Source organism: Scleropages formosus, chromosome 11, assembly GCF_900964775.1.
Source record: "Scleropages formosus chromosome 11, fSclFor1.1, whole genome shotgun sequence".
NCBI lineage: Eukaryota > Metazoa > Chordata > Actinopteri > Osteoglossiformes > Osteoglossidae > Scleropages > Scleropages formosus.
In genome coordinates this window covers 1016055-1043141 of record NC_041816.1, presented here as the reverse complement: position 1 = coordinate 1043141, position 27087 = coordinate 1016055, and the positions used below count along the sequence as shown (strand labels likewise).

General features: G+C 46.7%; 1 protein-coding gene across 3 annotated transcripts in view; it reads right to left on the bottom strand.

Annotated features, from left to right (window-relative positions):
* LOC108934662 (zinc finger protein 609-like) overlaps positions 1 to 27087 on the bottom strand; it is an 81854-nt gene that overhangs the window by 20806 nt on the left and 33961 nt on the right. The gene's annotated exons all lie outside the window — the stretch shown is intronic.

Below are 27087 nucleotides of genomic sequence, written 5' to 3'. Positions count from 1 at the left end.
TACACGGTGGAGCAGGTGGCGGTGGGGGCTGAGGAGAACAGGACAGGTAATTACTGCTCCATCGGCCCATTTCCGCACAGATGTTGGGAGGCAGTGACGGGATCTGAGAAAAAACCGGAGCGAGCGGAGCTCCTCCGTGATGCGCATCCCATTACGGCTCCGATTCCTGACCCCAGAAAAGGGACCGGTACTTGCGGAACGGGTACAAGGTAGGTCTCACCCTCGGAGCAGCCCCGGGCACGATTTCACAGCGCGGCCACAGCAGTCGCCGAAAGTCGAACCGTATTTTAAACGGCACCTCATCCCGAAGGCACGCTCAGTAACACGAGACCCAGACTCCCCTCGGCTCCTGCATCTCTCCTTGCAGTCAGGAGTATCGGAGTATCATCTTCCGCTGTCAGGATACACTGTGCTTTTTATCAAGTTTGACAAGGACATTTGCATACGACATCGTAACGGATCACCTCATCGAGGCCCCTGTGATTAATGTGAAGGCAGAGAGCAGCAAATGCTTTTAATCAACTTTAAAAATACACATGTATGCATACAGCTTCTATTACCTGCCCAAAACAGCAATGAAACATCAACATTAGCTGTGTAGCAAGTCATCCTGTAGCATAAAAGTTGATTTGTTTTCTTTTTTTTTTTTTTCTTTTTTTGGGAGGGGGGGGGGGCTGAAAATCCTCTTTATAGCAATTTATCCTCAACATAATTCTTCTTAGATGTCACAAATGCAATTCTCATCGCTGCAAAAAAAGCCTCCTCTGAATTAAAACGCCAAGCCCCCGGTACATTTAATCAAAAAGCACAGGAGGCAAACGATCGGGCGGCCTCCGATTGAGGCTATTGACATTGCTGTGCTGTTTTACATTTCATCGATCGTTCGACAGAAATCACTACTTTCGAGCGCGGGCAAAACAAATCTAGTGTTTGGCGGCAGCGCGTGGTCCACCTCAGAATGACCGACCGGGTGACTGATTCTGGAGACGATCGCTTTGGGGGTCGAGGGAATGCGCGCGAGCCAAGCGAAACAGTCTTACGCCGTATACTCACCGAAGTGCGCGTTGCACGAGAACACAATTATAAAGGCATTTTTCATTTCTGGCCTAACATTACTGACACCGGTGCTTTTAATCTTGTGCAGATCGCCCGGGCTGTCATTTTCCAATAAGCCTCTAATCTTTCCGGGCACGGAAGAAACACACAATGTCAAGTGTTTGGGTGAATCAAACCAGTTCCAAGCTGCATGTGGTGTGCGCTGTCAAAAACCCCACAATTCACAAAGTAACATTTCTTTGACAGAAAAAGTCGAAAGCACTACTTTTCTCAAGAGCATCACAATACAGCAAGATGAGGAAAACCTTCCGCGTTATATTCAAATTTAGATGAACATATTAACGAGAATCCTCAATATCGTTACACGTCGGTACCGTTCGGGGCCATCGGCGCTTCTACATTTCCAGCCGCCATATTTAAAACACCAAATCAATAACTGTCACCTTCTCTTTTAATTTCGAGTTATTCGAGAGGAAAATAATATTAAATAATACTGACAGGACCACATCTCATTTGGAATATTGCTGCAGCAGTAGACTCTCCTGAATATAGTTTCACTTAACAAAAACTGAGGTCGCCCCCATTAATTCCAAACCTTTGGGATAAAAGGTGCAATTGAAAGCACCTCAAGCTGCAGATGAAGCCTGGAGGACAAAAACAAACAATTTAACCACTAAAACGGGTGTAGCTTATTCAAAAGTGGCTCTGCTGAAATTGCAGGATAATGATGGAACGACAGGGGGGAAAATAAAATAAAATAAAAAAAAAAAAAAAAAAATAACGTACACCGATTGCCAAAATGCTTCGGCGATGCGGACCCATTACTTGTCACAACAAACCGACTGCTTGACGTGTGAATTGTGACTACATCCATCAGCAAAAAAGAGTACATGGGCGATTGGGCAGCCTGCGACCCGCTCTCTCTGCTCTTACTGACACACAATGAGGAGCTAATGAAGCAGATGTCAAGCCATAGAAAAACAACAACAGGGTAATCAACAAGGAAGCGTTGAATTAAAGGGAATCCACAGATGGTATCAGCTAAGCCCCTGCACTACTGTGGGGACGGGGGGTCCCTTTGTTCCTCCGGCCCCCCTCCCCAAACCGAGGGCTCCATCTAAAGCTCAGCCCAATGCTGGTGGAGAGAAAAGATCCCAGGTCTTATTGCTATTTGCACCGGCTTGATCGTGGTTGAGGTTGGCGGTTTATTTCCTGAATCGCTACTAATTTTGCATGTCTGCAAAGGAGAAGGGGGTGGCGGGGGGCATGAAAGAGCCTTGAAACTCATTTTCAAATCCATTACACACGCTGGCTATTGGCAGCAGAGGCTTGGCTCGGTGGCCAAAGGAAAACTGAAAAGGTAACATTTGCATAACTACTCCTCCCCTCCACCCCCCAGTTCATTTTCAAAACAAGTGGCAGAGAGGCGTTGAGAGAGCGGAGACAATGGCAACTCGCTTGTTTGTTGGTGTAGTGTGTTCACCTAAGGGGACGAACACCCCCTCCCTCTCAGATGGCCAGGGAGCGCGGCGTTTAATTACAGAGGGAGCAGCTGCTTCCTCCGGCAGTCGGGGGAATATTGCGGGGCACGTCTGCAACGCCTGCCATCCACAGATTACCTGGCCCTCTTTGGCAATCGCAGCCTGTGCTACCGGGGCTTCTCAAGGAGATCCGAGAAGCACGCAGGAGGTCGAAAGCAGAGTTTTTATAATAGCCCAGTAACAAGAGCACGCTGATATACAGCGGATTTACAGGAGCACCGAAGTGATGACTTCAGCTTCTTCGCAGGGCGGTAAAACTGACAGGCTCTGGGCTCACGGCGCGTCCCCTGGCAGAGTTCGTCACGGTCAAGAGGCTGGCCTGGCAGGCGAAGATGTCTCAAAGCCACCGCCTTGTCAGAAGAAGGGAAATCGACAAAACGATAAATAAACAAAAGTGTCACTCGGCGATCTGGAGCACTTTTTCCCCCTCTCATCCTTTTGCTTTCAGGTCTCTAAAAGAGCACCAGAGCGCGGCGTGCGACAGGGAGCTGTGGAGTCACACAAGCCCTCTCCGAGAAGTACCCCAGGACACAAATCCAATGATCACAAGTCATGACAGATTTGGGATACAAGACTCTCATTTAAATGACCTTTGAACTCAAAGGACCCAGGTTCAAATCCAGCCTGCTGCTGCTGCTGCTGCAGCGATCTTGATGAAGGTACTTGCCTTAAACTAATAGAGTAAAAACTATCCTGCAGCATAAACGGATAAATCGTTAAACTGAAACGAATAAAACGTAGAAGAGAGAGAGAGGACGGTGCCTCTCCCACGTTGGGTGGACACAACTCGGGTGTACCTCCTCAATTAGCAAAATGCCACCGAGGTTCACAGTCAAACTGGCTACTTACTAGCGCTGGGATTAAGGACTGGAGCTCACAGCGTCAAGTGGGATCAGAAAGGGATTTTGCCAGGAGTGATGCAATTGGAGCACCTATTCCTTTGAACCTGTGTTTTCTGAGGACTTCACCCAGTTATTTTTATGTTACTCAAACATCCTAGTTTGACTTGAATCAGAAGGAACACTAACTGTTGTTGAAGTCAAGCTAGAGAAACATCACTGCAAACGGTGTGTGGAAATTAACAGGAGGGAAAGAGGCACATTCAAGACAGTAAGACGGGAATTTCAGTTTGGGTCCTGTAGTTCCAGGACATTCTGCATTGCTTTCTTGAATGACAGTCCTTCAGTACTGATCTATTTTTTCCCCCCCACAGTTAAATGGGATGTTTTTGGCATTGCCTGGTCTTGTTCACCATGTGCAGAAAAGAAGACCAGAGGAAGCAGGTCATGGCAAAAACAGGAAAGGTTGTGCAACGAAGGCATGGAGGAGCAGGCCTGGTACCCATGAACACATGATTACACTAAGCAGAGTGTTTATGAAGAACACAACGCACAAGTCTAACTACTCAATGCGCGTCCGCGCGCGCACACACACACACACACACACACACACACACACCAAAGCATACTATTCCTGGAGGAAAGCGATGGGAGGCTAGACACAGCCCCCGAACCCCATTGAGGGAACCCTCTCCTTCCTTCAGAAAGCGGCTCTGGAAAGCATCAAACCGGTCTATTGCCTTTCGGCCTGGTGCTCTACGTTGAATCAATACGCCCCCCGGATCATATTTCAGTGGAAGTGGATAGGGGGGAAAAAAGTCACTGACAAAAGGGAAAGAGAAAAACATGGAAAAGCTCTAAAGCTGAGAAGAGGCATAAGAGGAAAGGAATGCCCCCTCCCCCAGTGCTAAAAATGAGCCTTTGGCAGCTCTACACATGTTACAACTGCACTTCCACTGAGTTCACAGAAAATTCGCTTTGCGCGCCCACCACCCCTCCCTCCCCACGGAGTCGGGCAGGGGGCTGCCGTACGCTCTAAATCTTGATGCTTCGCAAGATGATCTCAACATCTCGGCTTCCTCGCGAAAGGATCTGGAGCGGGAAGAGGGACGGATGCGGGGCAGCGGCTGGCGCTGAGGTCCAAGGCCGGGTCGCTGTCGTGCACTAACTGGCTCGGATTGGCCACCGACGAAAGGCGAACCGTCCCGGTCCCGGCATCGTTGGAATTCACGGGGCTGCTTGCGTCTGTGTCAGCAGCATATGAGAGGGAAGGAGGGCCCTCCAGCCCACCAGGCTGCATTCATCCCATGCAAAGAAGACAAGGGCTGCAAGGCAGCCTGGGGGGAAGTGAGGGACTGGCTTTCATCAAGTCCAAACATGCACAATGTGAAGAGGAGGTGGGAGCGGGGCAGGAGAGAGTGTAAAATCACACCCGGAGATGTTCCAGCGAGAGGAAGGGCCGTTTTCAGAATGAGTCAGTCAATCTCCACGGCACGCTGCAGAACCGCAGCAAACAGAGGTAGGACTCCTCAAAGTGCTTGGGCTCTCCAGAGTGCGCACAACGCATGGGCTGCAGCTTGCGAGGCGTCCTCTCTTCAAGAACAAAGGCGCTTCCTCTGGAACGCCACGCTGCTCATCAACCTGCTCGTCTACTTCCTCTATCATGCATTTATGTATGTGCGTGTTATGAAAAGGCCGATATCACGGAGCACACAATTAGAAATGAAGATGCAGAAAAACGTCTGTTTCTTCCTTTAACGACACTTTACCATACTTTAAAAACAAAATGGTTGAAGAGACTCGGCTTCATTTCTACGTGTGACCTATTTAGAGCCAGAAATCTCCCAAGCACAGCTCTTAAATTGCCTTAGACAAAGTAATCAGCTAAATTAAAAATAATAAAAAACACCAGGCAAAAAATAAGCATGAACGGTAGAAAATTTCAGAAACCGAAACACATGAAGACCAAAAGGAAAAAGGACACATTTCAAATGCTGGCCAAAGGGCACAAATATGCGTGACCTTTCAATTGAACCTTTTGATGGTCACACAGTTTTTCATATCTTTCTTGCAGAGTAAAATAAACAAGGCTGCAGTAAGTATTCGCGGTACAACAGGATTTACGTACACCTCACTACCTCAAATGCCTCATCTTCCCCAATACGAGCATCTTTCTCGATTACGTTTGGCGTGACAGCATCGCACAAGGAAATGACAGCGGTATTGTAAACAAGAAGGATCTGTGGAGACTAATGCCATATAGAGCTGTATTCCCGCGTATGTAAAACATGCACCACGTCAGCTATCGTTAAAGGATACATAAGCTTTGCGATCAAAGGTTCCTGCGACTTGTCTCCAGTGACTCGCTTCCAGCGACTCCACACGCCCTAAGTCCCACGCAAGGTTAATGAAAGGACTGGCCATTTCACACATTTGGAGACACAAAGGAAAGAGGAGCAACTGCTCCCTGTGGAATACAGTGACGTATAGATCGGCCCCTCGCTCCTACTACCCTGCCCACATGGCACCTGCACACCACTCCCTTCCACTGAGATTTCGTTCTGCTCCCAACAGGAGAAGCTCATGGGGAGAACTGACACTTATTCTTACTTTGTCCGCAGACACCTCCTGTGAGATCAGAGACCGAAACGATAATGGTCTGCAAAGAGCACGTTTACATAGGAAGGAGCAGAAGACTGGCAACCGACAAGGACGAACACACACCTCGCAACAATTTTGTTTTAATGGGTCAAGGTTGAGCGTTTACATGAGAAACGCCCCCATAATCTTTATTGGCATCAAAACACTTCACACCCTCTCAACTTTACTAGATGTACATTCACTTAAAATTTTTTACACCAGCTTCAAATGCTGTGAATGGCCATGCAGCCTGGGTTCAACCGTCACTGGGATGACGGGCCAGAATATTCTAAAAGGGCGAGTAATTCCCTGGGTCCCAAAACAAATCGGGCACTAACTGTCTTCTCCTGTAATTAGAGAAGGGAAAATATTTTAAAAGACCATTTGCAGAGACCAGACTGTGCCTGTAATTTGGGTTCATCTGGCCTCGGTAGACCACTGACTCGACCACATTTGAGGCACTGTAATTGGTAGGTGCGAGTCAGCCCAAGTCGGAGCTGCTGGTTCTCAGCAGCGAACCGTCGCTGGGGATACGCGTGACGTGTTGATGTTTAGCCCACCGAAAACACGTCGACCTGTGCATTGGGTTTCTCCTCTGCCGCCTTTTCCACCTCGGTGCTCGTCGCCAGCTTCCTGTGACCCAGGACATCACTGCCAGCACTTGGGCTGCCGAAGGCATGTCAGTGTCCCTGCTATCTTTGCGACGAACACAAGTGAGAAGCACTGCTAGACATTCATCATCTTGTTTCAAAACATGGTCTTTGATGGGAAACACCCCTACCTTTCAATGGAAAGGAGTCCAACAAAACAGCCAGATGATTCCAAGGAGTAGAACAATGACAAGAGATGAGCCGCCAGCGGGTGCCTATGGTTACCACGTCCACAACCCAACTGCTTGGAAACAGCTTCAGATGACTGATTCCAAAGAGCATAATGAAGATTAAATGGATGAAGCCACAGATTAATCACGGTATGACTCCCTTTCCTCATAACCAAGATTTACATTAAACGTAGCACCTCTGTTAACAGAAACTGTAGGCCTCTTGCTGCCAGCAGTTCTCCCTGCAGGAAAACTTGCTGAAACATTCATGTCACATTTGCATACGCCAAACCTTCCAAGCCTCCAGGCCAGATCCATCTTTGGCTGGAAAAAAGAAGTCACACTGGATGCAAGAGACTAATGGAGTATTGTAAAATTTCATTTATATTTGCATGGATATACCTCCAAGAATATTCCTTCGGCAGCAGCCGGGAGGGGAAAAAAGAAAAAAAAAAACACAATTAGATACGAAGACCTGAGTCTTGCTTACAGTTTAAGAATTTTTGTAGCTCACTTGCTGCTAAGTGTCAGGCTGTGGCCTGCCTTGGCTGTCTGAGAGGATGTGTTAAATTGTGCTTTATGGTACAGTGACAGTGACAGTCAGCTGAGAGGTTTGCAGGGGTCTCACGGAAATAAAGGCCTGACAACGCGGGTCGAGTAAGTGACAGCTCTCGAGCTCCTGTCCAGTCCCCAGCGGGGCGGGGGCACCAGGGCTAATTCAATCCCGACGACAGGCAAGCGGACGGCTCCTCCCAGCCATCTCTGCGTTCCCCCTCTCCCGAGACATCAACGCTTAACGACCGCTTAACGGTGACATGCCCGAAACATAACACTTTGAAATTGAGGTAAAAAAAGAAAAAGAGAGAAAGAGAGAGAGACACCGTGCATACAAATGAAGGCAAGTAACCGGTAAGCGCCGATCCGTTGCACACCTTCTCCTCTGCTAAAAACACAAAGCTGCCAAGTGAAAAGTAAGACCGAGACGAAACGGAAAGAAGGTAGAAGGACCTTGCCTGCATGTCAGAGCTGACCATCCCTAGCCAGAGCTGATCTAGCGCTCGGGTTCCAATTGAAAGACGTGCTCCCCACGAGGAGCGACCAGGAGAGGACTGCATCACACAGCTTGAAAGGCTCACTTCCCTTTCATCTCGAGGCCCTTAGCAACAGCTGCAGATTGCTTTTCACCTGTTGCTAAGAGGAGAGAGAGACTCTCAGTCCATCTTGCCTCACACCCTAGCAACATGAGTGAGAAAGATGGAAGGGGGGAAAAAATTTGAGGGGAAGAAGGAGGGGAGGAAAAAAAAAAAAAAACCCCAGTCGTCGCCTGAACCTTTCTCGTAAACTGCCGCTGTCCGGTGGCCTTCTCTCCCGAAACAAAATAAGCTCTCGGAAGAAAGGAAACTTCGGGTTTGCAAATACGAAGCGGCGGCAGCAGAGATCTGCATTTCCCCGCGTTCGATGAAGACACGCGAAAACAGGCGATGTTGGTGCAAGCTGGAAGCGCAGATTTACCTTAAAAGAGGTGCTTTATTAGTTTTCCGCAGCGAATTCACAGCAGGAAGAGGCTCCTTTTTGCTCTACCTGTGGCGTTAATGGGAATGAAAGCAGGCTGGAGACAGAGAGCGCCAACGGCTGGGTGGGGGAGGGGAGTCGCTAGTTGTAACCTTGTCAACACAACACCTGTAATTTGCAAGCGAGCAACCAGAAAGCATTGTAGTATTTATCTCGGGAGTGGAGTGGCGACGCAAGGCGTAGCTAAGCTCACGGGTTCAAGCCTTTTCACCCAGGAGGATGTTGTGTTTTGACCTAGACTGCTAAGGCTCTGCTAGGTAAAATATGAAAAGAAAAAAAATACAGCATACAGTGCAGGGGGAAGAAATCAATGCACATTATCAGAAACTGACAGCAAGCTGCCAAACCATAAAAAAAAAAAAAAAAAAAAAGGCGATAAATGCAGAGATAAGAAGTAAGTATATAACCACAACGCTCCATTGTTGCCGCTAAGCAATAAGGGGATGTAACTGGTATATTGAAACGCTTCGTGAACGTAGAAAAGCTTGCGTATCCATTCCGAAGAGTTTTTAAGCCTGCAGCCGCAGCGCATAAACAGGGTCAGAGACGACAAGGACGGTACCTGGTCCTGCAAGCCAAGACCGTGACACGCAGCGAACAACCTGCAGCAATGACCCGCTGAGCCACCAGGCCAGGCCAGGCCGGAACACACACACGTTAACAAGCCCTCATTCGCCGCTCTCCGTGGCTCGTTTAGCAATTCAAAAAAAAAAAAAAAAAAAAAGCCATTTTTCGGCAGACAATTTCAATTACGTTTGAGGTTGGTCTGATTTCTTCCCCGTTTCTTTGCCTAGCCGAACACCAGAACCTTCCTTCCTTCCGTCCTTCCCGTCAGCGTAGGGAGACCTTCAGAAAGCCATGGATTGGAGCAGGATGTCACCGTGTCTGAAAAACACACAGTCTGTGCTCGAGGAACTCCAACTCGCCGGCACAGCAACATCAGGATACCCTGTTTTACTGGTGAGACCTGGGATGGTCAGACTGCTACGTGGGGGCTGAACAGGAGACCCGCGCGGCGTTCTGCGACGGGAAGCGTGGCTTCGTTTGCATGCACTTATCACTGACTGTGTACACATGTCACACAAACAAAGAGTGATGTGCAAACGGACAGGATTAGTAAAACCGACCTGCTGGCCCATTCCCTCCAGGTAAAGGAGAAAATCCTGGCAGCGTTACCTGCAACAACACACGCGGCCCAGTTCAGGGCTGCGGTAATGAGCCGCAGCGTACGGCCGGGCGCAGCTGCGTCTTCTGCCGAGGTTTGGCTCCCGGGCCGCCCGGGTCCTGGCCCGCGCCCAGCAGGTGTTTGCTAGACTATTCTCTCTGCGCACTGCGCCTGCTTGACCCCTCCCCTCCCCCACGCAGCTGGCCGCCGCGGGCCCGAGCCTGCCATTGTATGGGGGGCTGGGGCAACATTGTGAGGGCCTGGGGCCCCCCGAGCAGAGCGGTCTCCCTCCCGCCCGTTCCTCAAGTGTGGCGACCCAAATTCTTCCACTGCAGCCTGCTTAAAAAAAAAAAAAAAAAAAAAAAAAAGGAGCCTGCGTGGGAAACTGCCGGCAAACATGTTTTCCCCTCCCCCCACCAGCGTGAAGAGTGAAGGGAATTATTACCCCCACCAGCCCTCTGCCAGATTCCCATTCACGTAAGCCACAATTTCCTAATCAAAGTCGAATAACTGATCTACCTCATATGCTCGAGAATCTTTCTTAACAAAATAAATACAACCAAACCAATGTACAAACTGAGTAAACAAAAGTGCATTTCATCGACAAATGAAGAGTTATAGATGCAGACACTTGCATGTCAAAGCCCAGCTAGTTTGTCTGATGACGTTTTTTTGCCCGCGCATATTGTGCGAGTGGCCGCACATAGAAGTGATAGGAAATACAAAGGTAATTGTGACAGATGATGTCGCGCAAGTTTATGAAACAGACAGCAGATCGGGAGACAAGTGCTCTGAAGAGGATGCGTTTTAAGACCCTTCCTGAATTTTGAAAGGGATGCAGCAGTTTTGAGGCATTGGAGGGTGACTTTCCAAGGCAGCAGATCAGGCTAATCACTACCTTCGCACAAAAAAAATCCAGAGAGGAAGAGGAAATATTTTAAAAATATGTAACAGAAAGACTAGAAAAACAATCCAGGTGTCCTGACGCTGAACAAACATAGGCCTGGACGTTTGGGGATGCGATCTGCCGCTGCGCTGTAGCCATCTCCGTCACGTGCTCCGAAAGACTCCAGCCTGCGTGGTGGAAAATACCGGATATTTCTCCTCCGCCCTGCCTTGTGCTCTGACCCTTGAGTCATTCCACAAGAACAGTATTTTATTACAATAATAATCCACATTCTTGTCAAGGTCACCCCGTCCGGCACGGAGAGCGCGGCCGAGCAAGGAAGAGCAGGATTCCTGATAGGCAGCCCAGAGCCGTCGAACATTTTCGCCCCCCCAGCACGTCGTCCGGCCGGCTGCTTAGTCATGCCCCTTATCTCACCAGTACTCTCTTCTGGCCACGGGGAAGAAGGGGAAATCAAATCAGTGAGCCACTGCGAAAGCGGACTCTCTGACACCGGACCGACACCATTTAGTCAACAACGGCAGGAAGTACCGCGAATCTCATGCGCAGAGCTCTCTGACAGACAATAAGAAAGCTCTTTTTTTTCTTTTTTTTTTTTTTAAAAATTCAGGATAAAACTTATTCCCCTCCTCCAATTTCTACTCCTAATTCCATAACCCAGTTTAATTACATTACAGGACAAACGGAAATTTTATATTTGTACAATACCATCTATATTTTTGTGGAAAGCGTATGCAAAAACAAGATTGGTAGACAATGATAATTAACGTTCCGGTGGTGCATTTCACTGGACGGAGGCCTGTCATACACCATGTAATTTCCTCCTCCTTAAAGCGCTCGAGGCGTCGGAGTGAAAAACCGGAGAAGTGACGTCTCGATTTGGACGGCGGTCTCTCCACCGCTCTCGGGTTCTGGATTACGGTTCGCAACGAGACCTGACTCAAAGGCAGCCGTGACGCTCCGCTCTGCTCGGCTCGACTGATACCGCTGCATCTCCCACACAGGAACCCTGCTTTCCCCACGTGAAATGAAGGCTTTTAACATGCTGGATCCTTCTCCCAGAGGGATGCTGAAGGGCATAGCGCTATCCTTGTGTGGAACGAAGGGCCTGATGCACTCCGGGTCTCTTTTCCAGCTCTTGCTTTGAGCAAAATTACTGTTCCCCTCCACGCCCTTGAGTGCCAGCGACTACAGAAAACAAAACAAGTTGTTATGCCACTAGGGCCACCTCCCAGGAGACTCACTCAGAGACTATTTATAAATGGTGTCATCTCTCCCCCGGTTTCCTGCGCCAAAGTGAACTCCTCCAGGGGCGGGACTTCCTGCCTTCCCTGAGTGTCGGACCACTTTCCTGAAGCGCTGCTGCTGCTGCTGCTGCTTTTCAACAATGCTCACTCAATACACTAGATTGCTTTTCCCAACTTGTAAAGTAAGAACCCCTCACTTCACCCTGCTTGCATTGTAAACGGCTGTTTCGGGTTAAAGGTCTTGCAGGTCAGAGTGCACGTGAAATGCAAAGCAAGGAAATGAGGAAAGGCTACAATACAGCGGAGTAGTAACCTTGTCAAAAGAGGCTTTCCCTTCACGGGTCGAACGTTGCTCACTCGAAGTCTTTAGAAGAGTTTAACGGAATTGAAAACGGTTGCGGTCAGACGCACCAGAAGAATGCGATGGCGGATGACCCCCGGAAGGACTCCGACCCCTCCGTGGGGTCTGCTGGAACAAAACACGGCTCCCCTCTTGCGATGGGGTCATTCCCCTGGTCGCAGGCTGTCTGGGAGTTGTGCGGTAGGATGCCTTCGGGGAGCCTCTCTCAGCACAAAGCCTGGTCTCGCGATGAAAGGATTCACGGGCTGCGCCGCGCGTCCTCGTCGCCAACGCTTCCCCCATCGACGCCCCGCCGACCTTGCCGCGTCCCTGCCCCCGCGGCCTTCCGACGTATCTCCAAAGCAGAAAACGAGGATGAGCTCCGCGAGCAGGAGCCGCCAATGAGTGGACGCCAACTGCTAACAGCGCGTGCTGTTTTCACAGGGAGTCTTGAGCAAACAGCACGCCGCGTCAAGCCGAGAGGGAAAACACGGAGGTGAACGCTCGCTCGCCACAAACTCTCCTCAAAGGCGCCTCTTGTCATACCCTACATGTCCAACGCTGTAATTTTCTGACTCGGCGAGCAGAACATTTCCTTTAAAAATGAGTTACAGCGTGTCTTATTCACAACGAGTTAATGCTGTTTTATATAAAAACAGCCATATATGAATGGTGTTTTACATGATAACTCTCCCACGGAAAGGCATTTTATACTTACAACTCACTCTGAGCATCAAAACTCATTTATGCAAAGGAAATTATGGAATACGGAGGAAATTCACGTGATTTGAACTTTGATGAGTCTATAAAATAAGGGGCAGGATTTATGCAAATAAATGCAAAGGAGGGCCTGATGAGATTTATTAGGGCTGGAGGCAATTGTGGGAGGCATCACTGCACAATTAATTTCAGGGGTCTAAAACCCAAGCTGAACTGCCATTCTTAGCTATAATATGCATGAAAAACAGGACAACCCACAGTAGTTTTAAAAAGACAAGTGTATGATTTGCTAAGGTTAACAAGAATAGTAATCAGCACTTAATAAAAATGCTTATAGCAAAAGGCAATTACATAGAAATCAGCAGTACTTTTTCAGGTCAGTCAGACCTATTTTTATTCAAATGACACACTAATAGGCTACGGCATACAAACAATTTAGCATGGCCTAAATCAAGCTTTGCTGGCATTGACCAGGACACGATATTTCCAAGAGGGCGAGACTGAATACCGGACATATGATAGAAAACAGAAATTAATGTAATTAGGACAGTCACTAGATGTCTAAAGCCATGACATTCTCCAAAAAATATGTTTACAAACATTTACACCATTCTTTCAAAAACAACGATTTGTGTAAACAAGAACAATAAGGAAGAAAAACTATAGAAAATAACCTTTCTTAATTATACATCACAGATATCAGAAGATAGTGGAGAACTGGCAAATGACTAAAATGTGAGCTACGCACCAGTACGTATCATGTCATCGTTGCTTCATCCTGCTTTCACACGTGTGAAAGATGTGGATGTGGTTGCGTGTGTGAACTCTTGAAATTTGCTGTAGTGTAGAGTGCATCCCAGCAGTAGAAAAGGATGAGGAAATGGCCCCGGTGCACAGGGCAGGTTCTTCTCTCCCTGGAGGAGGCCTTCCTGCTGGCTCATAGACACAGTCCAGCCCACGATAATGAAAAGCTGGAGCGCAGCAGGGAGGCCATTCACCGCTCACTAGCGCTTTTAGGGTTAGCCCTGAGGCCGGGTGGGGGCGGGGCAATTTGCGAATCTAAGGCTTTATGCAAGCGTTTCGGGGATGTCAAATTAAGAAGGCGACTGTTCCTTCCTGAGAAATTGCGCGGTTAAGGATTATTGCTCAGCGTTCCCTTATTGCCCTGGACCAAGAGGCCAAAAATGTCGTTGGTCCAAGGACCTTCTGGCTTTTGGGCATTTAAGCTCTGGACCGCCACCATTCCGCTCACATTACGGAACCCAGGTTTGGGAGATGAGTGAAGCAAAAATGATTAAATACAGTTGGTTAAGAAGCAGTGGGAGGGGAGCTCACAAGGCAGCCACCCTCCCCCTCCCCACACACACACACATACAAACACAGAATTCCTGGTAAGGGACGGCAAAAGAAGTCTTTTGGCTCGTCTTCGATTGGGCAATGACACGTAAGCTGGCCAATCCATTGTAACGCTATGGAAACCACGTCAGTGTGTCAAACACGGCGGACCGGCTTCTCCCTCACTGAGCGACGATACAAAAACAGGGCCGTGGGTGAGGGTGCCGGCTGACAATCAAGCTGCCATTGGGAAGCAGCGGGGGCCTGTGCTGCACAAACCCAGCCTGTGTGTCCTTCAAATGGTGGGCTGCTGGGAGGGTAGGGGAGGGTGCTAGGAGAGAGGGGAGAGTAGAGCGTTCCGCTGAAAGCGCTGACCGTTTCCCCTCTGTTGCCGGTCGCTCGACTCAGCCTCCCCCGCAGCACCCTGCCATCACAGTTTGATGACCTCATTAGTTCAAGCACTTGATCTGCTAATGCCCTGATAAAAATAAAACTGGGGGGGTTGGGGGGCATTTCTCTCCCCCCACCCCCCAGCACCGCCGCCACCATTTCTACCACCACATCTGCTCCCCCAGGGCCCTCGATACAAATGCATCATGCATGAGGAGCTGTTGACACGATATTGCCGTGCCAAAAATACACATGAACGGAGGCCCTGTATTTGAACTGGGGCTTGGGTAAAGAGCAGGCACAACTGCAGTCGAGGCGCTGTGGATTAACAAGATGGATCGATGACGACGATCGCCATGCCATTTTAACAGCGGCAAAAGGATTTCTTTCCCTGCCTCTGGTGAATTATCTGACTTCAAAGTTGAGCGGTACTGTTATTTTTCATAGCCAAAATGAACAAACAGCTTAATACATTATTTGGCTGCGGGAACCGCATGGCTTGATTTTAAACACTTGATGCTGACGGGTGGCCCTCACCCATTTGGGCACCCAAATTTGACAAAGTAGTTTAAGGAATTGTTATATTCTTCCTAATCAAAGTGATAAAAAGTGACAGTTTCCAAAATGTGTTCGACACGAGGTAATACAAAGAGCCCCAATTCGCCATCATGCTGATCTTGCGTACAGTACCGGCAACAACGTAAGAACGCCATTAGCGGATCGCGTGCACTCCTGTTACTTAGCGACACAGAACCGAGGAGCATAATCACAATGTGTTACCAATTACTCCATTTACTGTGCCTCTGGGATATGTTTACTTTCACCACCAAAAAGGCTAATTGTGCTAAAAAAAAGTTTTCCACAATAAACTCGCCAATAAAAACGGCTTCCAATTACAACTTTTTGCTGAAAATGGTGCTAGAAATACTCCAGAAATACTCATCAGCAAGTCCATGTGGAAGAGCCAAAAGCGTTCACAGCGACGCTTGGATCTAATGTCCAGGAGAGAGCCATCATACAGTAGAAGGCAAGCTGCTGGAGGAGATAGGACGGCGGGATGACCTTAATGTGTGTACCGAATTACAGATTGGAGTTGGGGGGGTTGGGTTTGGACACCGAATCCATTCTGGGAAAAAACAACAACAACAACAACAAAAAAGACTAAGGACAATTACCACTAATTTAAATGAACACATCACCAAGAGGAGGAAGAGGACAGTGCTATATTCAGTGTCCGTGGGCCCCACTTAAAGGCTGTGGTTCTCTTACCAGCTTCCCAAAGGCCTTAAACTACATGTGATTGCCTGTCAAATTCTGGTCTCACATCCTCCCATAAACTAACAAAATACACAAACCATCAACATTTCTTTTGAAATAAAGGAAAGAGAAGGAGAACATTTTGTAACTAGTGTCAGGCCCCCTTACTTCAATGCCATAAAACCTGATCCCAGCAAGACTGAGGCCTTTGAGACAAAGAACTAATTAATATAATTAAAATGTATGACCGAGTGTTCCAGATGGAGAGACGCCCATTTACAAATCATAACCGAGTCAGGGAGCACAGCATAATCCCAAGGTTTAAGCAGCTTGCCAGCATCTCCAACAAGAGCCACTCATTTTCATGCTATATCCCACTGTCTTAATTATATCATTTTTATACTCTGTTCCTGGTGCCTGGATGAAAACCACAAGCTTTTCTGCTCTTTTTGTCTCTTGGTATCACTTCCCCAACCAGCCTAAGCGATCAGAGGAATCGCAAGCCTTCTGAGGAAATGGCTGCAGCTTTGTGGTGAAATAACAAAAGCAGTATCTCCCCGCCTACTGCAGTACTTACATTTCCTTTACTGCCTTACTTTCATAATACCTGAGGAAAAACCCTCCCTTACTGACATTTCTCCTTTAACAGATACTGCACTCACAGTTAATTATTTAACCTTTCTCACCTTAAACTTATCACTGTAAGTGGCCTTAGACAAAGGTGCCAAGTACGTATTATGCTAATAATAACAACAACAACAACAACAACAACAATGACGACGACAACAACAACAACAAAAACCATCTGGTAAAAATGACTGATCATTAGTAATAGCAGAAGAAAGAATAATCATTCTGGAGTTTAACGCACTGCATTCCTGCTGTTTTGTCAGGTGCACAGTTCAGAACCCTTCCGAAGTTCCCTTTTTTTTTTTTTTTTTTTTTTTTTGCAAAGGTCGCCACGTTCAGTGATGAACTTTACAGAACATGATCAAAAAAGGCAACGCAGTTATAGTGCAATGAAACCCACTTAGAAGGACAGATTAAAAAACTGTGAACTAATGCGCAAAGTACAACGGGGTAATTTATCAATCAATACTTTCCATTAAGTTCACTCTGGAGCTTTCAAATAAATGAAACCGCAAGAGCAACGTACAGGTGGTAGGTAATCTCCTTCGCAGGACAGATAATGGTGGCCCAGCATTCCATTCCATTCCATTCCATCCCATCCCATCCCATCCCACTCGCAGACAATGAATTACCTGGACGATGCCCATCACAATCCCCTGTTATGCACAGCACTGTCCAGGAAGCTCTGCCACTGCCAGTGTTCCCAACATTTCGGTTGGAAAGCAGGAGAGAAACGCACTGCGGAGGAACAACCGAACGGTACCCTGACCAAAGACGCGCGAGAAGGAACTCGCTTGGGAACTGGTGCTTGGACCTGCACTCCTATAAACAAGAGGAAGTATTCACATGGCTCAAGTGCAGCACTGAACTGCAGGTCTGGCTGTCAACCAAATTCCTCCCTGTTTATCTTCGTATCTAGGAGCCGGCTGTGAACCTTACCCTCTGATCGCCAGAACATTCCTCTGACGTGTTCGAATCAAAAACGCTTTAACAGTCATGGCTAATAACCACAAACGCTCCTTTCCGTGCAATCAAGCTTTGAAAGGGAAAAAGTGCGTTCCCGGAAAGAACCTCTCTCACAGACACCAGAAGTAGGCAAACGCTGGGTTTACAGATAATCCGGTTAACAGCCCAACTCTTTCAGCCTGGTTGGATTTTCTGCACGTTGAATTCGCGTGGCGCACAGCCAGCTCCCGCTGAGTGGGAAGAGTAAGTGAAGCATGCAAGGGTGCTGCAGCTCTTAACTGTGCCACATGGCTGAGCTCAGCTAGGGTTACCGCTGGCCTGCTTCTTTTTTGTCTTCCGCAAGCTCGGCTACATCTGGCACTACGTGCTCAAATGGGCATTGTTGTCTGCCGGAATGTTCTCACAGTTTAGACTTTCAGTAATTATGCTGTCAGGCAGACAAAGCATTATAGCCCAAGTAGTCCGTTAGGAAGTCAGTCCATTATAAATTGATGTTTTTTGCAAAAGTGATTTTGAAATCCCTCCGTTATTAAATTAAAGGAAAAAAATCTGAACAAGTTCTTTTCAGAGTCTAAGATCAACGCCCTTAAGGAAGAGGGTAGTTGGTAATGGCTATAACCCACGTTCCCCTTGCTAGAGTCATGCATGCCAAACTGGTTTGTTCACCTTCAGATGACCGGACTCCAAACTGGCTCAGTCCAGTTTAATAACGGCAGCAGGGCATTCGAGTTCCCACTTGGAGCAAAGACAACGGCACAAGGGCAGAATTTGCTTTGCTGCAGCAGTTGACCCTTTAAGGATGAGAAGGGCCCGCGGACCAGTCTGGCGGAGGAGAGTTGGACGGCATGCAAAGAAAGGTTTGATGGCAGAGGGACATATCCAGACAGTCTGCCAGTGGCCCCCGAGGACACAACTCCTCCACATGCACCAGGCACATCAGCTTTGCTTAGGAAAAGAATCTGCAGAGAGGCAACCAAGTAAAAGCCACTTCTCTCATCCTCACACATCCAGGTAGCTACAGCTGCACACTGGGGAAATAGCTTTGAGTATGTCATAAAATATATATAGGCAAGATCAAGATTGCTTTTCCTTCACACTCAATCTTGGAGCAAAAGCAGCTGATGCAATACGGATCATGAGTACAACAAAAGCAAAGGACATATAACCGCCAACAGAAGCTCAACCTTTTAGCCAGCACAACAAGATGAAGAAACAGGGTTAGGCCTAATCACAGGTAGGCAGAAGAAAGCCCAGCTTCAGGGGAAATATTCTCTCCCACAGGAGAGGACAATGAAGGGAAGAACACCCCCTATTTTTGGAAAGCCTGCATTTCCATTGCTGCTGAGATGCAATAAACAAGCACCCTGCTAAGTGGGTAATGTAGAGGGGTTGGACTGGAAGGACCACTTAAACCAGCTTGCCAAAAGAGCGCTCCAGCTGAATGCATCTAAACCAAACTGCTTCTTGTCAAGGACTTAAACTGTTAGTCATACCGCACAAAAAACAAGATCAAAACCAGGACCCTACTTACTAACGTGGTGATGAAACAGCTGCATTGTGCAGCTCAACAGCGAGAGCATGTCATCTTACTCCCCGGAGGCTCTGGAGAGTCCATGACGCCAATGCTAAGAAATGCCCTCCACATTTTGTATTTCACCACGAGATCCACCAGCCCCATCTGACTGATCTACCGAGTCAGGCTACGGATGAGAATCGGGAAACAAACACAGCGCATTGTCGGCCATTGGAACGAAAGACACAAACCGAATAACAAATACAAATGTGCTAACAATTTTCGTTAAAAAAAAAGTTTGTTGTTCTTGCTGTCATGTTACATAACGTCAGCTTTGCTAAAGCATCGAGCGTGAGCCTCGGTGGTTCTGGTTAGCCCCCCTCCCCCATCTTGGATGGGGGCCCAGTTCAGTGAGCAGTGGGACTCCTTCCCCTCCATGTGCTCAACAGTTCAGCTATGCTGCTTACGAAGGGAAAGCCAAAACAACCGAAAGTCGCCCTGCTCCTTCTGATACGACACGATGGCTTCCACGCCAAACTGCGTGGTATCTAAGCCTTCCTCGCCTCAACATCTGTCGCAGAATGTTCGGTGTGCCGCTAGAGTACTCTCAGGCACTGCGAATTAATGTCATTATAGTTATAGGCCCCAGTGGTTACCATAGTTACAATCCTTCAATGGGCTCTCAGAGCAGGCCATTCCAAGAGCCAGCTTTTTGAATTTGCCATTTTTAAAATCTGCTCAGGAAGGTTCTGGAGTTAAGTCAATTTTTCAAACAATGTTTTAGTTTGTTAACACTATGGGCTAAGCTGTTAAAATTTCTACTCCCCACCCCCCTGTTTTCTTTTTTTTTCCCCTCCTTTTTTTTTTGGGGGGGGGGGGGGGGGGGTCCGTTTAACCTCTCAACCTTGTTTTCACAATAGCCTGTCAGACAAACTAATGTACCCAAGCATGTGACACTTACAATCAGCTTCTTCCGGCAAATTGGATTCCAGCATGCTCAGCTGCAGCCAGAGGGCTTCCATTTCCGATAACTACAGTAGTTACAATCCTTAAAAATAAAACCCCACATTGTGCGCCAACGGCTTCCAAAGATAATTATGAATGTTAGACATTGCTCCCCCGAGGACAGCCGTGTTCTCTCTTTAATTTCTATCAGCAGCATAATCCCCTTTTGAAACCCTTTTTAGGATGAATTAGAAAGGCCCTGTATTCAAAGAGATGAGTGGGGAGAGGGGGTGGTAATAAAATCACAAGGGCCAAGCTGTCTGTATGGATTAGCATGGGAAAGAAAATCCTTTCATCTTAGATCCACATTTTCCAGCTCTGAACCACTCAGTAAACATCCAGAAACCTTCTCTCAGCCAAAGGCAACTACAACACATTTTTCTGTGTGCTCCTAGCTCTCTGAATGTTTGAGCTTTTAAACTTGCACAGTTATTTTTTTTTGCCTTGTGTTAAACAGATAATGTTAAATTACATTTATTAAAAAAAAAAAAAAAAAAATGTACAAAAACATTCTTGCACTAAAAACGTATCATATATGTACGTCCCTGTATAGCACCGGCAATAGAAAGGGCCCGGGCTTTGGGCTGGGAGGTGCAGAGCAGGCCAACCTCCATGAGCTCCACAAACTCACCAAGGTACAGCAGAGATTTACCGAGGAGGGAAAACCCCTAATTTTACAATAACAAGGAGCCGAACGAGACAAAACATGCAGTGTGCCGACAGACATCCAAAGCTAACAGGCCTGGTGACACAGACACAACATACCCAGACCTTTAACTGCTGCATTTCTATGCATGCTTCCCTTTAAAACAACATTTCATGCACCACCTTGAAGAAAATGTGGCTTTTTCTTCACTACGTAGATTTTTTTAAGGTCCAGTTAAAGAGCGACAAAAAAATAAACTCAAAAACTCGACTGTTCATACAAGGCTACATTCAAACCATATGAGCGCTGCCAAAAACTGAACACAGGCCGCTCTTCTAAACCAGCTAAACGCAACATAACAGATTTAAGTGCCCGAAGCACTTCGCTCTGAACAAAGTCCTCCTCGAGTGACGAATCCATGTCACTGACGGCAGACGTGAATAAATTATCATTTTAAACAGAAGTCGATGTCTAATCCTGACAGGAGCGGACGGAAACCGTCACGTGCTCGTCCTTGTTTATCCTTTCATAAACAGGATGGCTGAAGCACAGAGGGCAAAAAAGGCTTGTGTTATTTTTCACATTCCGTTTTCCTATATTTCAAAATGTACATTTGCCTTCTCAAAAGGAGAACGCATTAGTTATTTCTTAATTATTCCATTATAAGACATCTGAAATATCTTCACAGCAACACGCAACATACAGCTATCACATATGGAGCCTTTTTTTGGTTGACAAATGATTTGTGTCAAGATTTCTACAGCGGGGGGGGAGACAGGAATGGTTCACAGTAGATACCATTGTTCATGCTATGCAGTTTGTATCTCCATTTTTAAATCCCATCAAACCTCCCGTTAATGGAGCCATTTTGTGTCTGCTAGCTTAATGCTGGATTTATCGGGTGTTATGACTCCAGAAAGAGACTTCAGAAACAAGTATGAAGCTGGTGCTTCGGGCAAGGTAAAAATCCGATTTAAAAAAGAAAAAAAATTCCACTGCAGCTCTTGGATTCCCCCCCACATCCTGTTCTTTGTACATTTGGGCAAAAATTATCAATATCTTTCTCTGTACAAGCCAGAACATCTGAGCACAGGCACTCAACTAGGCAGTAAATCATACCGGTGACTCAGTCCAACATTTTACCTCTCCCGCACCATTAGTCATTTTCCCTCGAGTCTAAATAATTCTGTTCACACCAAACAGAAGCTGATCATGAACTAAATATTCTTTTCTCAAAGCCCAAGAGACAGCACAATCCTGAGAGAGTCAGCTCATCAATTTCTGGGCAAATTAAATGTATGATTAGCTTTAGGGGTTTTGCCTTTTAACTTTTAGAAGATGTTTAGTCCCATTAGGCACAGCCTTCCATTGGCAGAAGAATTTAACGGCATGAAGCAGATATAAAAGGCAGCTTGTGCTTCAAACATTCGCATTCGCTTGGCTATTTACTTATTAATGAATACGGGGGAAGTTTTTAAATGTTACCTAAAACGACCACACATAGCTCCTGTGAGAACAGGTTTACTTCAATATCCTAAAATGAGGAGACAGAGAGAAAGAATGGAAGGAAAAAAGGAGAAAGTCCCCTGCTTTATTTGGCTGCCGTGTCTGTCTACATTATCCTTAATCTTTCTGAAGGAGTCTTCAGCGTGACACCGACCGTGTGACACTAACCTCATTAGAAGTGAGGCAAATTCAAACCACAAAGCCACCACACGTCACAGTTAAAACCTTCAAGCGTCCCAGGAAGGAGCCACCGTCGGTACAGTCGGGCTCACGCTGTGTTGCCTCCTCATTCTGCCATTGTGTGGGAAAAGGTACGAGGCTCACACACTGGAGATGACCTCCCCCGCCCCCCACCCCAAAGCCGAGCGGAAAGAGCACTTGTGTAGTAATAAAACAAAGTGCTAGATGGAGACGAGCGATAAGACAGGTGAGGGCTGCTGTTGAATTATACATGTCTGTACATGCCTCAAGTACACTTCAGACCCCAGAGGGCTGAAAGAGGTAGAAACCAATTTAAAGCCCCTTCAAGCATGCCAAGAGTCCCCAGTGCCCTGAGATGAGTCCCCATTTCAAATGTACCCCACTGGTGGATTAGCATTTTTTGGTGCTGCCAGGTGTGGTTGCAGGAATGCATGTATATTTAAAAAAAAAAAAAAAAAAAGAGTAATGGTTAGCAAAGCGCAAGCTCTTTAAGAGTAATGCTAGTCATGCATACTAGAGCAGTAGTTGGGTAGAAAATAAATATACTTCAATTGCACAGACACCCCTTTACGGCACAGCTAGCCAGCTGTAGGGGAAAACTGTACTAGACTGTAAAATGGCATTTGAGTTTGTCATGTCCATTTTAGACAATTTTAGCACTGCCTTCTCAGTTCTAACGCTGAGATTCCTGAAAAGCAGAAACAGTTACATGAGCGCTCATTCTGACAGCGTACTTGTTCACAGCGTCTTTGCCATGAGTTTGAAAGGCCCCCTCCGGAACCAAGCCACTGGCTCGCAATAAATTGGGTATCAAATGCAGTCCATCATAATGTTACGACCTCTTACCAAGACACACACACAAGGATCAACAAGGCTTCCACTTGAAATTCACTGGTTCAATTCCCACTCCGTCTGTAGCAGCCTCGAGCAAGGTACACTTACTTTTCATTAAGAGCCGTACTCTAAACTGCGCAAGTAAAAATTACCCAGCTGTTTAAATGGTTTCGTCAATGTAAGTAGCTTAGTTTATAAACCCTGTAAGTTTCTTTGTAGAACAGTGTTAGCTACATAATGGTTAGTAATAGTCATGTTGACATATTACTAGATTGCAGTACAAGTGCACGATGTGAAGCAAATCAACAAATACGCAAATAACGTTAGATCAACCCTGGATAGAAGCTGTGCTCTTTTACACTTCACTACAAACCATTACTGCTTTCATTTGGGTCTTACCCCAGAAAAACTGCTAAGAACAACACATTTTAAAAGTGGAAGGAAGAAAAGGTGGTAGAAAACTTATTGAAATTCCAGCCTTTGAGTACAAAGAAAGATATTTTCAACTATTGCCCACAGTGTCTTGGGCTTTAAAGAACAACCAGTCCCCCCAACCATTCCCCCCACACACTGTTTAAAGCAAGTTCCTCTTTATTTGACCTGAAAGACGACCCCCTTGTTCACGGCGAAACCACCTAATGGCAGCCTTTAAGTCAAAGGTCACCCCCACCCACTCAGATCGGTCACTGTGCAAGCTCTCCCTTTTCAAGGCTTTGTCCCGTGAAAAATGTCCTCCGAGGGACGGCCAGTCGTTGGTACAGAGGACTCCCAGAATGGGGGTCATTTATATCCATTGTGAAGACCTTTCCAAACTTTTCCTGTGAATTTTCCCACCCCCTCCCCAACAATTCTCAAACTTTCGCTAGCTTCCAAAGCGACCAAAAATAACCGGCGAGGCAGTACAGCATTCACAAAGAGAGTACTGAGCTCTTGGGGAAGGGAAACGAATCCCACCTTAAAAAGTCCCATCTTTGGAAACAAACCCGGCAAAACGTAGCGGCACTTAAACATTATACTCCCCCCCCTACAGACAAGCAATAGCGCTGCGCAGAAAAACAAAATACTTAACAGGCAAGCAGCACTTTGAAACCTCCACAGTTCAACCGCAAATCTAACATGAGGTTCCATAAGAGGCCGATTCCAGGAAAGCGAAGCAGAGCCGAGCACTGCTCTCCTACTGAGACGCTTTTTGTTCTGATAATCAGCCAACATGCTTGAAGGACTCGAGAATTCTGGAATTGCTTCTCTCCTGGTGGACAAGGCTGCCCCCAAGCCCCCAAGCCCCCAACCCCCCATCCCCCACTCCCCTGCCCCAGCTTTACCCTCCGTTCAGCCGTGCAGGCTTTGAACTGTCTGCAGGGGGTTAAAATACTTAATCCATTCATAATGTAGACCCCTCCCCCATGGGCTCCACCCGCCTGCACTCTCTCGCCATGCCTTCCTCTACCTCTCCGACGCCCTGTTCTCCATCGACTGCCCAGCCGCCCGCCCGCTACTCTTCCCCTACGCAGCCCACTATGAACAATTAATGCTGTATTATTAGGAAACTGGCAAACCCTCCGCCCTCACTGTCCCCGAAAATAAAACCCAGCTCCAGCTCTCAGCAATTAATAATCCTTGCCTTCTTTCATTTTTCCTCCTCTCGCTGTGTTTTCACTCTCTCTCTCTCTTTTTTGCTACTCACGCATCGAGAGGCGAAATGAGGCGCGTTGGAAATTTTCTGGCTGACAATGGGAGACAGCTGCTCTCACTGCACAAGGCTTTCATGGGCTGAATTAGCAGTGCGAGCAAGTCTCTCTCCCTTCCCCCACACGCTCAACTAGATGTGAACGCACTCACACGCACTCACACACACACACACACACACCTCGTACAAAGCTCGGAGACAGCAGAGGGAGGGGAGAGTGAGCCATGAAAGGCTTTGTTTCACAGATCTGTGATCGCTTTTACAAGCCTGACCTGAGATGTTTGTCATCCTCTTTTCTTTCTAGCCCTCTCTCAGAGGGATTCTTTTAACCACAGTGCTGTGAGGGCTAACAAACTTCACGATGAGCGGGGAAAGGACATCGGCTCAGAAAATAAAGCAAAAAATAAAAGCACGGCTATTTTTACGTGGATTTTTATTGTTCATTAGCTACTCATACTAATAAGCAATATATCAGTGATTCTTGAAGGTGGGAACATTACAATGTAACCGTATCTCTGGATTTCAAAAAAAGATATGCACAATAGACCTTAGAGGGGAAAAAAATTCTGCCAGTAACTCCAATATATGAACGACCCAGGCACAAGGCATATAGAATAAGTTAACAGCGCATATTAGAAAACAAACTGCCGTATCAGGTTGTCAATAGTGACAGCGCAGGTAGTTGGTTGAGCAGATTTACTAAATCAAGTGCAGTGACTTGCAAGGGAACCCTTTTTCTTAGACAAAATTGTCTCCTTTCTTCTTTAGCCAACACTAAAACGGTTTCATATTGCGTGTGGCAGCTCAAACTAAACAAACAAAATATGAATTACACTATTTGTGCGTTTTTACCATTCCTCAAAATGAACTGCAGCTGAAAGCTTCAGCTGAGACAATTTTGCATTTAAGAATGTATACAGAGAAGTCAATAAGAAACCCTCAGTAGGAAGAAAGCCACCGTTTGTATTCACGCTCCATCACTCACTCAAAGAACAACAATTGTAAATCCTTATGGCAACATTCTGCCATTTCCAAACTATACTTTTAAAGTACTGTTCAAGCACTGAATGTTTAAAAACTGTTTAAAAGGAAACTAGAAAGATTAAATCTGAAATGAGGTCTCAGTTGACACCTCAAATGTGAAATGTAGGGCACACACAAAAAGTAATCTTACTTACAAAATGACACTATTCACTTTTATATTTGTTTTAAACAACAGCACAAATTTTTAGTCTTGCATGTCAACTTCTCCTTACCTGCAGTTACAGCATATTCAAACTCCACATCAAAGGGTGAACTGAGGAAATGTAAAGAGATTTTAAGAAATTGATTTTGTGAAAGATTTTAGTTTACACATTTAGCAGCATTCAGCCTAATGTGATGTCCTCTACAGTGGCTACCGTATCACAGCTTGTTCTGGCGGGGAGGGGGCATGCTCAGGGTCAACAGGTCAAGGAGACCTCCAGATGTTCAAAAAAGCAGAGTTTATGGCCGGAATGTCAGGATTCCAGTATTAAATATTTCCACACGGGACACTCCCACAGATCTTGACAAGGATTTCCTGGACAGTCGTCCAAGTGCGCTATAAACCGGTAGCTTGTGCAGCTTTGAGCTTCAACCATGTGCTGGCGGACAGGAGGATGACTTCGAGACGGCCTCCAGCCTGACGCGGTGGGGGATGGGGGACAGATCAAGCCCAGAATCCCAACCCCCCCTCAACTCCCACTTTAAATGAGTTTGCCAGTCCATTCCATGTTCTTCCATTCCCTTTACCCCAGTAACAATGAGGAGACACTAAACACTATGGGCTGAAGGCAGGCAGCAGCAGGGGGTGGAATCCAAACACTGTGTGGAAAAACTACTGCGGACTTGAAGTCCCAGTAATCATTAGTGTTTTAACTGAATAAAGAGTGAATTAGTGCAAACCTTTCGTATTTGAGCTGTACTTGACACAAAAATGCATCTCACTATAAAGCGAGAATCTGAACGGTACTCACCGCCCTAAGAGCATTCTCCGATGAAGGAGCACAACCACATGGGTATACTCTCCTCATTGACAATTGTTTTATTATTCACCCTTGTTCCTGTGGTAGGGATGCCGTTTTAGATACATGTAAAATGCACCTATAAATGCGTAACGGGGGAAAAATGGGATTTCAAGCAACAACTTTTAAGAGCTGCGGTTACAGCTCGGCCATGGAGACAGCTCCTTTGGACCTCGTTACGCTGTTTTGTTTGCTACCTCGCCGTTCTGCTTCCCAACATCAACA